This window comes from Myotis daubentonii, chromosome X (genome assembly GCF_963259705.1).
Source record: "Myotis daubentonii chromosome X, mMyoDau2.1, whole genome shotgun sequence".
Taxonomy (NCBI): domain Eukaryota; kingdom Metazoa; phylum Chordata; class Mammalia; order Chiroptera; family Vespertilionidae; genus Myotis; species Myotis daubentonii.
The window spans coordinates 31137269-31149641 of NC_081861.1; the positions used below are offsets into that span (position 1 = coordinate 31137269).

Genomic DNA, 12373 nt, shown 5'->3' on the forward strand with positions numbered 1-12373 from the left:
AAAACATACTAAATATTGTTATACTAATTTTTGCCGAAACCGGTCTGGCTCAGTGGATGGAGCGTCGGCCTGCGGACTGAAAGGTTCCAGGTTTGATTCTGGTCAGGGGCATGTACCTGGGTTGCAGGCACATCCCTAGTAGGAGATGTGCAGGAGGCAGCTGATCGATGTTTCTCTGTCATCGATGTTTCTAACTCTCTATCTCTCTCCCTTCCTCTCTGTAAAAAATCAATAAAATATATTTTAAAAAAATATTGTTATACTAATTTTTGCTCTATGAATTCTGAACTTAAAAATACTGGTATTAATACATATTTTAAATATATTTTTATTGATTTCAGAGAGGAAGGGAGAGGGAGAGAGATAGAAACTTCAATGATGAGAGAGAATCATTGATCGGCTGCCTCCTGCAAGCCCCCTACTAGGGACTGAGCACACAACCTGCATTTTTTGTTTTTATTATTGCAATAAATAATTTCATTTTCTTATAAAACCTCACGTGACAAATTATCTTCAGAGCTTAGAATGAGATAACACTTTTTCTCTAGTATAACAAAATAAATAAATAAATAAATAGATAAATAAATAAATAAATAAATAAATATTTAGTAAGTATTCTTGATCTACACAGCAATCTCAAGGAAGTAGGTAAATATTTCCAACTGTATAAATGCTGAAAGGGATGCAATGCAAAGTGATTTACTCAAAGTCACAATGCTCATACCTTCCAAGTTGTCACCCATAGTGTCAGTGGCAAAACTGATAACAGAATAGAGATCTTAGAGTGTCTCCCATTTCAGTTCTTTATAGTACCCCACCAACATGCATGCCATCACTCTAACACAGACATTTTCTAACATCTGGAAAGTACTCCAAAGTAGCTCCTGTAGAGCTAACACTTAAACATGATGAAGTGAGTCCTCATGATAAGATGTGCAACTAATACACTATTGCAATGATTGGGATAGTTCACTCAGGTTCCTTAGGATATTTTAAGAATTACAAACACTGCTATTATAATTTTAGGGTCACCAAAATTACTTTCTAAAATAACTTTTGAAACTAAAACAAATTACTAGGAAAATTACTTTCACACAGACAAAGGGACAAACTTCTGAAAGAGAAGCGAAAGAAGTTCAATAGCTCTTATCTATTTCATTCCCTGAAAAAACATGTTGAGTATTAACTTCACAAGGTGAATATAACAAATGAAAAAGGGGAAGAAATAGAAACCCATCCAATTCTTGAATCATGGATTGAGTTTTGGAAGACAGTTTGATCTTCTACTCCAGAGGTCCTCAAACTTTTTAAACAGGGGGCTGCCAGTTCACTGTCCCGCAGACATTCCACACATGCGCACTGTGGGCCCTGAATCAGTTGGCTGCTAAGCAGGACAGGCAGCGGCGGTAAAAACACCCGGCGGGCCAGATAAATGTTTTCGCGGGCCGCATGTGGCCCGCGGGCTGTAGTTTGAGGACGCCTGTTCTACTCTGTTTTGCTGATTCTCTCTTGGCATTTCCTATCTTCTGATTAACTGTATTGTACCTTCCCATTTCCACTGGAATCTCTTTCCTTCTCTGGAATTCATCCATATGTTGTCTTCTAGGAATTTCGTATAAGTGAGAGACCTGAAATAGGCTATTAAGGTATTTTTGGCGTTCATCCTTGACCTTTTTGTAAGCCCTTTCTTCTTGTTCCGCTTTAACTGAATAGTACTTCACTTGATTTTCAAGACGCCTTTTCTCTTGGAGTAGCATTCTAAGTAATTTCACTAAATATCTTGTTGACAATTCCATGTAGACTTCAATAGTACCTTGTATATCTGAAGGATCTCCACTGAGTTTTCCCAATTTCTCTTTCAGAGTAACTATTTGCTCTCTCAGTTGATAATTCACTTCAAGTTGTGTCTCATAAAGCATTTTCCATTCAATGTTTTTAATGAAGTTGGCTTTCTGTTCCGCTATGTTACGTGTTAGTTCATTTATTGAGAGTTTTACGAGTCTTTCTTATGGATTTCTTCCAATAACTCCAGTTTCAGTTGTTCAATGCTCATACCTTCAAAGTTGTCACCCATAGTGTCAGGTCAGAGACCTCTCCACGCCCTTCTCATCAGCACATCTTAGAGCAGAAGACCTGAAGGCTCACCCAAAGCTGAGAAGAAAGTGTTGTCGTGAGCTGTTACCATGGTGAACTGAATTCTAGAATTCTTGGCTGCAGTCCCCCCAGCCCAGCACCTTGCACATGTCATAACACTGCCTTCTTGTCTCCATTGATTCTTTCTTTCTTAACTTTTTTTTAAAAAAAATACATTTTTATTGATTTCAGAGAGATAGGGAGAGTGAAAGAGAATCATTGATTGGCTGCTTCCTGCACACCCCCACTGGGGATTGAGCCCGCAACCTGGGCATGTGCGCAGTACATAGTTATTACAATATTATTGACTATATTCCCTATGCTATGCTTTACATTCCTGTGATTATTTTGCAACTATCAACTTGGACTTCTTAATCCTTTCACCTTTTTTACTCAGTCCTCAATCCCCCTCCCCTCTGACAACCATCAGTCTGTTTTCTGTATCTCTGAGTTTGTTTCTGTTTTGTTTGTTTTTTTTAAAAATATATTTTATTGATTTTTTACAGAGAGAAAGGGAGAGAGATAGAGAGTCAGAAACATCGATGAGAGAGAAACATCGATCAGCTGCCTCCTGCACATCTCCCACTGGGGATGTGCCCGCAACCCAGGTACATGCCCTTGACCGGAATCGAACCTGGGACCTTTCAGTCCGCAGGCCGACGCTCTATCCACTGAGCCAAACCGGTTTCGGCTTGTTTGTTTGTTTATATTGTTATTTATATTCCAAATATAAGTGAAATCATATGGTATTTGTCTTTCTTTGACTGGCTTATTTACTGATCAGAATGTCCTCTAGGTCCAACCATGCTGTCCCGAATGGTAAGATTTTATTCTTTTCTATGGCCAGTAATATTCCACTGTACTTATGTACCACAAGTTTTTTGATCCACTCATCTATTGATGGGCACCTGTTGCTTCCTTTTGTCTCCATTGTTTCTGATGACAAGGCAGCTGTTAATATTATTGTGGTTCCTTTGCATATATATAATTTTTCTCCTGCTGTTTTCAAGTTTTTCTCTTTGGCTTTGAACAACTTGATTAATATCTATCTAGCTGTGAATATCTTTGTGTTTGTCCTACTTGGAATTCATTGAGCTTCTTGGATGTGTAGCTTAAAGTTTTCCATCAAATTTGAGAAATTTTACCCATTATTTCTTCAAATACTTATGTCATTGCCCGCCCCCCCCCCCTTTCTGGAAATCCCATTAAGCATATGTGGTGTGTTTGATGGTGTCTCACAGGCCTTTGAGATTATTCAGTTTTCTTCATTCTTTTTTACTGTTGAGCCCCTTGAGTAAATTTTTTTCATTTGCTATACCCTTTACAGAATTTCCATTTTTTTCTATAATTTATATCTTTTTATTAATATTCTCTATGTGATGAGTCATTGTCATTATACATTTCTTTAATTCTTTTTTTTAAAATTCTTTATTGTTAAAAGTTTTACATATGCCTCTTTTTTTCTCCCCATTGACCTCTCCCTGCCTGCTCCCACTGCCCCCGCTTTAATTCTTTAAACATGGTGTCCTTTAGTTTTTCAAACATATTTATAATAGCTTATTTGAAATCTTTACTAGGCCCTCCCAGAAACAATGTATATAAGCTGCTTTTTCCTCTGTATGGACTATGTCTTGTTTCTTTGTTTTTAAATATTTATTTTAATCAGGGGTCCTCAAACTACGGCCCGTGGGCCACATGCAAATACAAACATTGTATTTGTTCCCGTTTTGTTTTTTTACTTCAAAATAAGATATGTGCAGTGTGCATAGGAATTTGTTCATAGTTTTTTTTTTTTAAACTATAGTCTGGCCCTTCAACGATCTGAGGGACAGTGAACTGGCCCCCTATTTAAAAAGTTTGAGGACCCCTGATTTTAATGATGTGCTTGGACTAATTATGTAGTGTCTATTTAACCCGCAGTGTGTGACAACTGGAATCTCTGCTCAGTTTTTTTTTTTAAGTTCTTGTTGTTAAACTTAAGCCTAGTTACCTAGGTTCAGCCTTGGGTCATCATAGCAGGCACCATACATAGTTATTACAATATTATTGACTGTATTCCCTATGCTGTACATTTATTTCTCCTTTGAACCCTGGGTTATTTGGAGTATATTATATAATTTTCAAGTAGAGATTTCCTGTTACATTTTTTTGTTATTGATTTCTAGCTTAATTCTACTGTGGTCAGATAATATGATTTCAGTCCTTTGAAATTTAAGACTTGCTTTAGAGACCATAGAATGATACATGTTGATGAATGTTTCATTTGCATTTGAGTAGACTATGTATTGTTCAATTGTTGTGTATAATGTTCTATATTTATCAGGCCAACTTTGTTGTCCTTCAAGTCTTCTATATGCTTAATGGTTTTCTATCTGCCTTTTCTACCAATTACTGGGAGACATGTATAGAAATCTATCAACTTGATTGTAACTTCTTAAAAATTTATTGATGAAAGACAAAGAGAGACAGAGAAAGTGTTGTTCCACTTATTTTTGCATTAATTGGTTGACTCTTATATGTGCTCTGACTGGAGATCAAACCTGCAACCTTGACCTATCAGGACAGTGCTCTAACCAAGTGAGCTACCCGGTCAGGGTGATTGTAAATTTCTTTATTCTCTTACTTTTGTCACTTTTTATGTGTATATTTTCTATGATATCAGGTATTTGCAATTTTAAGATTGTTATAATTTCCTGTTGAATCAAATCTTTTATAATTGTGAAAAGGCCCTGTGCATCTCTATACTGAAGATTCCCTTAAAGTCTATTCTGTCTGATATTATATAGTTATCCTGATTTACTTTGGTTATTGTTTGCATGATATGTCATTTTTGCCATTTGTTTATTTTTAACCATTTTATATCCTTACATTTAAAATGTCTCGCCCGACTGGTGTAGCTCAGTGGTTGAGCGTTGACCTATGAACCAGGAGGTCACGGTTCGATTCCAGGTCAGGTCACATGCCTGGGTTTTGGGCTTAATCCCCAATGTGGGGCCTGCAAGATTGATGTTTCTCTCTCTCTCTCCCTCTCCCTTCCTCTCTGAAATAATAAAGTAAAATAAAGTGTGTCTTTTCCATCTTTGTTAAAGTAGACAGGTTGTCAGGAATTATCAACTTCCAGAGTCCTGAGGATCCAAATAATTTATTAAATGACTGGTCTCAGAAATTGAACTCATTGATGTCTCTAGGTAACAAAACTGCACATCTCATAGCCAAAGAGGAGATGGTACATAATCTACAATATGGCTCTCGATGTCCTTAATGCTTTCAGAAAAGAGTTAAAAATGGAAGTAATTAATAAAAGGACTTATGGTGTATGTCAGAGCCAGCAGGAGCACTGCTGCTCTGAGTTGTTCTGAATTCTTCCTGACTACGCCAGGGCTGGTTCCTGCTTGAACCCTACCCATTGCATTGTTGGGAGCTTAGTCCAAGTTCCTCCTTTATCCCCTGCTCACTAGTTACAGGTGTAGGGTCTGAGTCCCCCTGCCTGGGGTGGAACTCATTGGACGCCGGGTCTCAGACGGAAAAGCCATGAGAAGCTGTGGGTGTATAAGAATGAGTCTTTACTGCAGAAGCCAGTGGCCATATAGCCATCAGACAAGATAATTCTTCACAGCAAAATCCATACAGGCAGGCAGCCGGACACCGTCTGGTGAATACATATCTTTTCTACAAAGCAGCATTAGTCTGTACCCACAGCTATTATCTGAGCAGCCGCATGCTGCCCCCTAGACTCACCGCCTCACATAGCAGTATCTAAGCTTCTGTCTCCCCTGCCCAGCACACACTGGCTGGTCTCTGTAGCCTCATACAGTGAGATTCATTCCCCCCCCACCCCCCCCACACTGGCTGGTTAACATGGTAGCCACATCTGAGCTCTCCGATTGGTCTTAGTCTTACATTGTAGCAGCTCTCAGCTCCATCTGAGCTTTCCTCTCTCCTGCACACATAGAGGCTACATTCTCTGTGTCTACTGCCTCTGCTTCTCTGAGCTCTCTCTGCCCAGCTGCTCTCTCATCAGTAACCTGTATATTACGCCAGGGATAAAGAAGGCTAGTTGCCAACAGTGACATCAATTCTTTGGGTTACAGAAGGGCACAAGGTACCATGTATCCTTGCACCCGCTCATGGTATCTTGGCCTTGGGCACTCCAATTAGGCTCATGCTCAGAGTGGCCTTGGCCATTCTGGTGTATTGACAACAAGGCCTCTGTGCTCCCATTGGCCTTGACTATCCAGGGACCCTGGCGTGGTTCCCACAGTGTAGATGTTGGTATTTTTCCTATTCTCAGCTAATTTTTCTAAAATTTAAAAGATAGTGAATGTGTTTGGGGCCCCTTTCGACCTTTTAATTCCTTGATTTCATTGTTAACTTTTTATTTGCAATTTTTATAAAAATGTAATACCTGTCTATTGCCTGAGTACTCAAAAAATTGTGTCAAAATTTACCCAAATGTTTTTCTATCATTTGAAACTTTTTTTTAGCTATTGTTTGCTTTCATTCAGCTAACAACCACAATTATAATAAAAGCAGTATATTCACCTTTTAAAAAATGTGTCTCTTGCAAGCAGTATATAGTTTATTTTTTTCATATAGTTGGACTGTTTCATTAACTGAAAAATTAATTCAGTTATGGTTTTTTTAAAATATATTTTATTGATTTTTTACAGAGAGGAAGGAAGAGGGATAGAGTTAGAAACATCGATGAGAGAGAAACATCGATCAGCTGCCTCCTGCACGCCCCCCACTGGTGATGTGCCCGCAACCAAGGTACATGCCCTTGATCGGAATCGAACCTGGGACCCTTCAGTCCGCAGGCCGATGCTCTATCCACTGAGTCAAACCTGTTAGGGCTAATTCAGTTATGTTTAATGTAATTATTGACACATGTATGTTTATATGTGCCATCTTTTTGTTTGTTTCCTATTTGTCATATCTATTCTTCATTTTCCTTTTCCCCTTTGTTGTCTAATTTTGGATTTATGAAGTTTGTTTTATTTTTTAATGGAATATTATGAACACAAGTGAAGCTACAGCTCCTGACCTGACCTGGCAGGTCCCTGTGATATGTTCTGTGATATGACAAATAGCAGAGAAACGTATAGAATAACAATCCCATCCTCCCCCTTTCTGTGTATAAATCATGGTAATGCATGCGATGATGTGTAAGGCTTGGATGTGTAAGGACAGTCAAGCTGACTGCTCCATAGGATACCTGGGCAGGTAGTTAAAACAACACAACAACCTGGCCGGCGTGGCTCAGTGATTGAGTGTCGACCTATGAACCAGGAAGTCACGGTTTGATTCCCTGTCAGGGCACATGCCCGGGTTGTGGGCTCTATACCCAGTGAGGGGCGTGCAGGAGGCAGCTGATCAATGGTTCTCTCTCATCATTGATGTTTCTCTCTCTCTCTCCCTCTCCGTTCCTCTCTGAAATCAATAAAAATATGTTTTAAAATAACAAAAAACAGCAACACAACAGCAAAATGCAAATGTACACCTGAAACTAATACAAAAAAAAATTGAATGTAAACTTTAATTGAAAGAAATTATAAATGCAAATGTGCTTGTGGTCTATTGTGAAGTGAAACAGCATATTTTTTTCCTCTAATATTCCTACAAATATGTGAAAATTGTCTTTCTTTTTAAAAATTTTATCTTTCAAGCACAGTTTACATTCAATATTATTTTGTATTAGTTTAAGGTGTACAACATAGTGGTTAGACAATCTCATATTTTACAAAATGGTTTTCCCAATATTTCAAGTACCCATCTGGCACCTTACATAGTAATTACAATATTATTGACTATATTTCCTATGTTGTACTTAATGTTTTTCAGTTTATTTTTATTGTTGACAGTATTACAGATATCCCCTATTTTGCCCCTCTTCCCCCCCTCCACCCAGCCCCCACCCCAACCCAAGCCTTCACCACACTATTGTCTGTGTCCATGGGCCATGCATATATGAATAGAAGCTCTTTGGTTAATCTCTTCCCATTCCCCTCCCCCCTCCCCTCTAAGATCTGTCAGACTGTTCCATGCATCCATGTCTCTGGACCTATTTTGTTTGTCAGTTTATTTTGTTCACTAGATTGCACATATGAGTGAGATCATGTGATATCTGTATTTTTCTGACTGGCTTATTTCACCTAGCATAATGGTCTCCAGGTCCATCCATGCTGTTGCAAAGGGTCAGACATCCCTGGAACTGTTTTGTGGCTGCCATTTTGTAGTTCTTAATCCCTTCACTTTTTTACCCAGCCTCCCAACCCCCCGCTCCTCTGGTAACCATACATCTGCTCACTTTATCTATGAGTCCCTTATGAAGTTTGTTTTAAATAAGCTTTTTATTTTGGAATATTGTTAGATTTACGGAAAAGTTTCAAAGATCAAACAGAGAGTTTCCATATACCCAGTTTCAATTTCCCTTAATTTCACTTTACTTTAATGCTATTAGTTGTTGACATTAAGCAACCAGCATTGCCACATCATTATTAACTAAACTTCAGATTTTATTCAGGTGTCACTAGTTTTTCCATTAATGTTCTTTTTCTGCTTCAGGATCCAATCTACAGTACCACATTGCATTTAATTGTCCTGTCTCCTTATAATCCTCTGATTTGTCCCATTTCCTGTCTTTGACTTTAACAGTTTTGAGCACAGTTTGACAGGTATTTTGTAGAATGTCCTTCAATTTGAGTTTATTTGCTGTTTTCCTCATGATTAGATTAGGTTAATGGGTTTTGAGAAATAATACCACAGAGATGAAGTGCTTTTCTCAACTCATCATTTTAGAGGTTTCATGCTATAAACATGACTTATTACTGGTCATATAAACCTTGATTAAGGTGATGTTTTCCAGTTTACTCCACTGTAAAGTTGCTTTTTTTCCCTTCCCAAGCTTTATTCTTTGGAAGTGAGTTACTAAATATGATGCACTTTTTATTATTCTATTTTCCATTTTTTAGTTTACTAGTTAACATATTCTTTTATTATTCTTTTAGTTGTTAACCTAAAAACTACCACCTCTTTTCTTGACTAAAACCTACCTGCAATTAATACTTTTACTACTTCTTAATGTAAGGATCTATCAACACTTTAACTCAATTTATTCCCTTGTAAATTGAGCTGTTGCCATGTGCAGTTAATGTCATGAATTTTAATTCATCATGTTTTTAAACCCCATGAGACATTTTAAAAAATCTTTAAAGAATCTCAAACCTACAGAAATGTTTAAGTACAATACAAAGAACTTTTTCCTGAACCTTTTATGAATAAGTCACTGATGTGATGCCCTATCATTTTAAAACATTTTCATGTCTATTTCCTAAAAAAAGCAAAGGGAATTCTCTTGCAAAACTACAATATAGCCCTAACCGGTTTGGCACAGTGGATAGAGCGTCGGCCTGTGGATTGAAAGGTCCCAGGTTCAATTCCGGTCAAGGGCATGTACCTTGGTTGCGGGCAACATCCCCAATAGGAGGTGTGCAGGAGGCAGCTGATCAATGTTTCTCTCTCATCAATGTTTCTAACTCTCTATCCCTCTCCCTTCCTCTCTGTAAAAAAATCAATAAAATATATTTTAAAAAAACCAAAACTGCAATATAACCATCAAATCATAACATTAACATCGGTAAGTTGCTATTATCCAATACTCAGATTCCATTCAAATTTTGTCCATTTTGCCAATAATGTCCTTTACAGCCAAATAATTAAATTCAGAACCAAGTACTGCATTTGTTTGTCATGTCTATTTAGTGTCCTCCAATATGCAATCGTTTCTCTGTTTTTTATTGACTTCCATGATTTTGACACTTGAAGATTATAATCTAGTTTTTTTTTTAAATAAAATGTCCTACAACTTAGGTTTACTTGATGTTTCCTCACAATTATATTCAGTTTATAAGCTTTTGGCAGGATGGCAACAGAAGTGATGCTTTGTTCTTTTATTGAATTAAGGTGGTGTCTTCTAGGCTTCTTCACTGTAAGGTTATTCTTTTTCCCTTTGCAATTAATAAGTATTTTGTGAGGAGGTATATCTGAATACGTACTTTGTGGAGAGATATATTTGAAACTCTATCATCTATCTATCTATCTATCTATCTATCTATCTATCTATCTATCTATCTATCATCTATCTATCTCTATCCCCAGTTTCTCATCAAACTTCTCATTCATTCATGTCAGTATGGACTCATGACTTCCTACTGTATTTAATGAGTGTTAAGCTATTACTATCATTTACTGTGATGCTAAAATTTAGCTAGTGGGAGCTCTTTGACGCTGGCTTCTGTGTTCTTTTGACATTTCCCCATTATTCTTTGAGCCTTTCTTTACTTGTCAGGACAAAAAGAAATTTCAAACTCAGTTTATACTTTCTTTGCCCCAGTCCCAGAATTAGCCTTTTATCCAAGGAGCTCTGGTTCCTTTTAGTGGAGAATAGTATTTTAGAAACCAAGATGTGGGTGCTAGACATGTTCAATGTCAATAGGGTTGTTATGGACTGAATGTTTGTGTCCCCACAAAATTCATAGGTGAAAGCCCTACTCTCCAATGTGATGTTATTTGGAAATGAGGTATTTGGGAGATAATTAGATTTAGATGAGGACATGAAGATGGGGCCCCCATTATGGGATGAGTGCCCTTATAAGAAGAGGAAAAGACTAGAGCTCTCTCCACTATATGAGGATACAGTGAGAAGGTAGTTATCTGTAAATCAGAAAGAGATCTCTTATCAAACCTAACCATGCTGGCACCTTGATCTAAGATTCCTAGCCTTCAGAACCAGGAGAAAAAATTTCTGTGGTTTAAGCCACCCACTCTATGGCATTTTGTTGTAGCCGCCTGAGCTAAGTCAAGGGTATTGCTGTTTCCAGGCCCTCTAAATGGATTAACAGTGAGAAACCTGGCTCCCATTTTTCTTAATATAATCCTCTTATATGTAAACTTCTGTAGTTGTAATTTTCCATTATGTCATTTAATTTTAAACACATATTATGATTATTTTTTAAAGAACTTTTAAAAAAATGCTGTGCATTTAGATATTTTTATTGATTTTAGAGAGGAAGGAAGAGGGAGAAAGATGAGAGAGAATCATTGATCAGCTGCCTCCTGCATGCCCCCTACTGGGGACTGAACCCCGACATGTGACCTTGACCGGAATTGAACCTGGGACCCTTCAGTCAGCAGGCCAACTCTTTAGCCACTAAGCCAAACCAGTTAGAGCTAATTACGATTATTTTAAAGACTATATCTTAGAGCTCTAATATCTGGATCTTCTGTGGGTCTATATCTATTGCCTATTTTTCTCTTGATTTCTAGTCAATGGTTGTCATTTTGCATGCATCATTATTAGTGTTGGATGCCATATAAAAGATGAAGAGATAATTTGAGATATTTGTTGATGATATCTTCCTCCAGGGAGAATTTATTATTATCTTTTTTTTTTTTTTTTACTCTTGACAAGCACTCAAGATAAGAATAGATCACCTTAATCTGATTAGAAATTGAGACTGGCTTCATTATTTTTGTTTTGTTTTGTTAATCCTCACCCCGAGGATATTTTTTCCATTGATTTTTCTTTTTCTTTTTGTTATCCTCACGCAATTGTTCTTTTTCCATTGATTTTTAGATACAGTGGAAGGGATCTGAGACACAGCGATTGGCTGCCTCCTGCACAGGCCCCAACCAGGGCCAGGGATTGAGCCTACAACCAAGTTACATCCCCTTGACTGGAATCTAACCTAGGACCATTCAGTCCATGGGCCAATGCTCCAGCCACTGAGCAAAACCGGCTAGGACTGGGCTTTATTCTTTATGAGATCTAGTCTGTTTCCCATTCTCTCTTCTTCTAGGTTATGGCCCTTCAGACGAAATTCTGTGGTTTTTACCAGGGCTCCTCTTCCTTTGTGGACACTCAACATCATTTCCCCCCTCTCAGTTCCATGAGATTTCTGAAAGCTCGACTTAGTTTCTCAGCCACTATTTTCTGCTCAGGTTCCTAGCTTCTTGATCAACAGCTTTCAAACTGGCAAATGCCTTAAAAGCAAAATGGCTGCCAGATGTCTGCTTTAGCTCTCTCTAGATTCTCCACAATCTTTGCCTCTCAATTTCTTCCTACTTAAGTGGCCCTTCAATGAGACAAAAACATTTTACAAATATTTCTATTGATTTTAGAGAGAGAGGATGGGAGAGGGAGAGAGCGATAGAAACATGGATGAGAGAGAAACATCCATTT

The 12373-nt window shown here is 37.8% G+C and overlaps 1 pseudogene; it reads right to left on the reverse strand.

Annotated features, from left to right (window-relative positions):
* Positions 1-623: 623 nt before the first annotated feature.
* Positions 624-2257, reverse strand: LOC132224548 (coiled-coil domain-containing protein 169-like; annotated as a pseudogene).
* Between the last annotated feature and the right edge of the window lie 10116 nt (positions 2258-12373).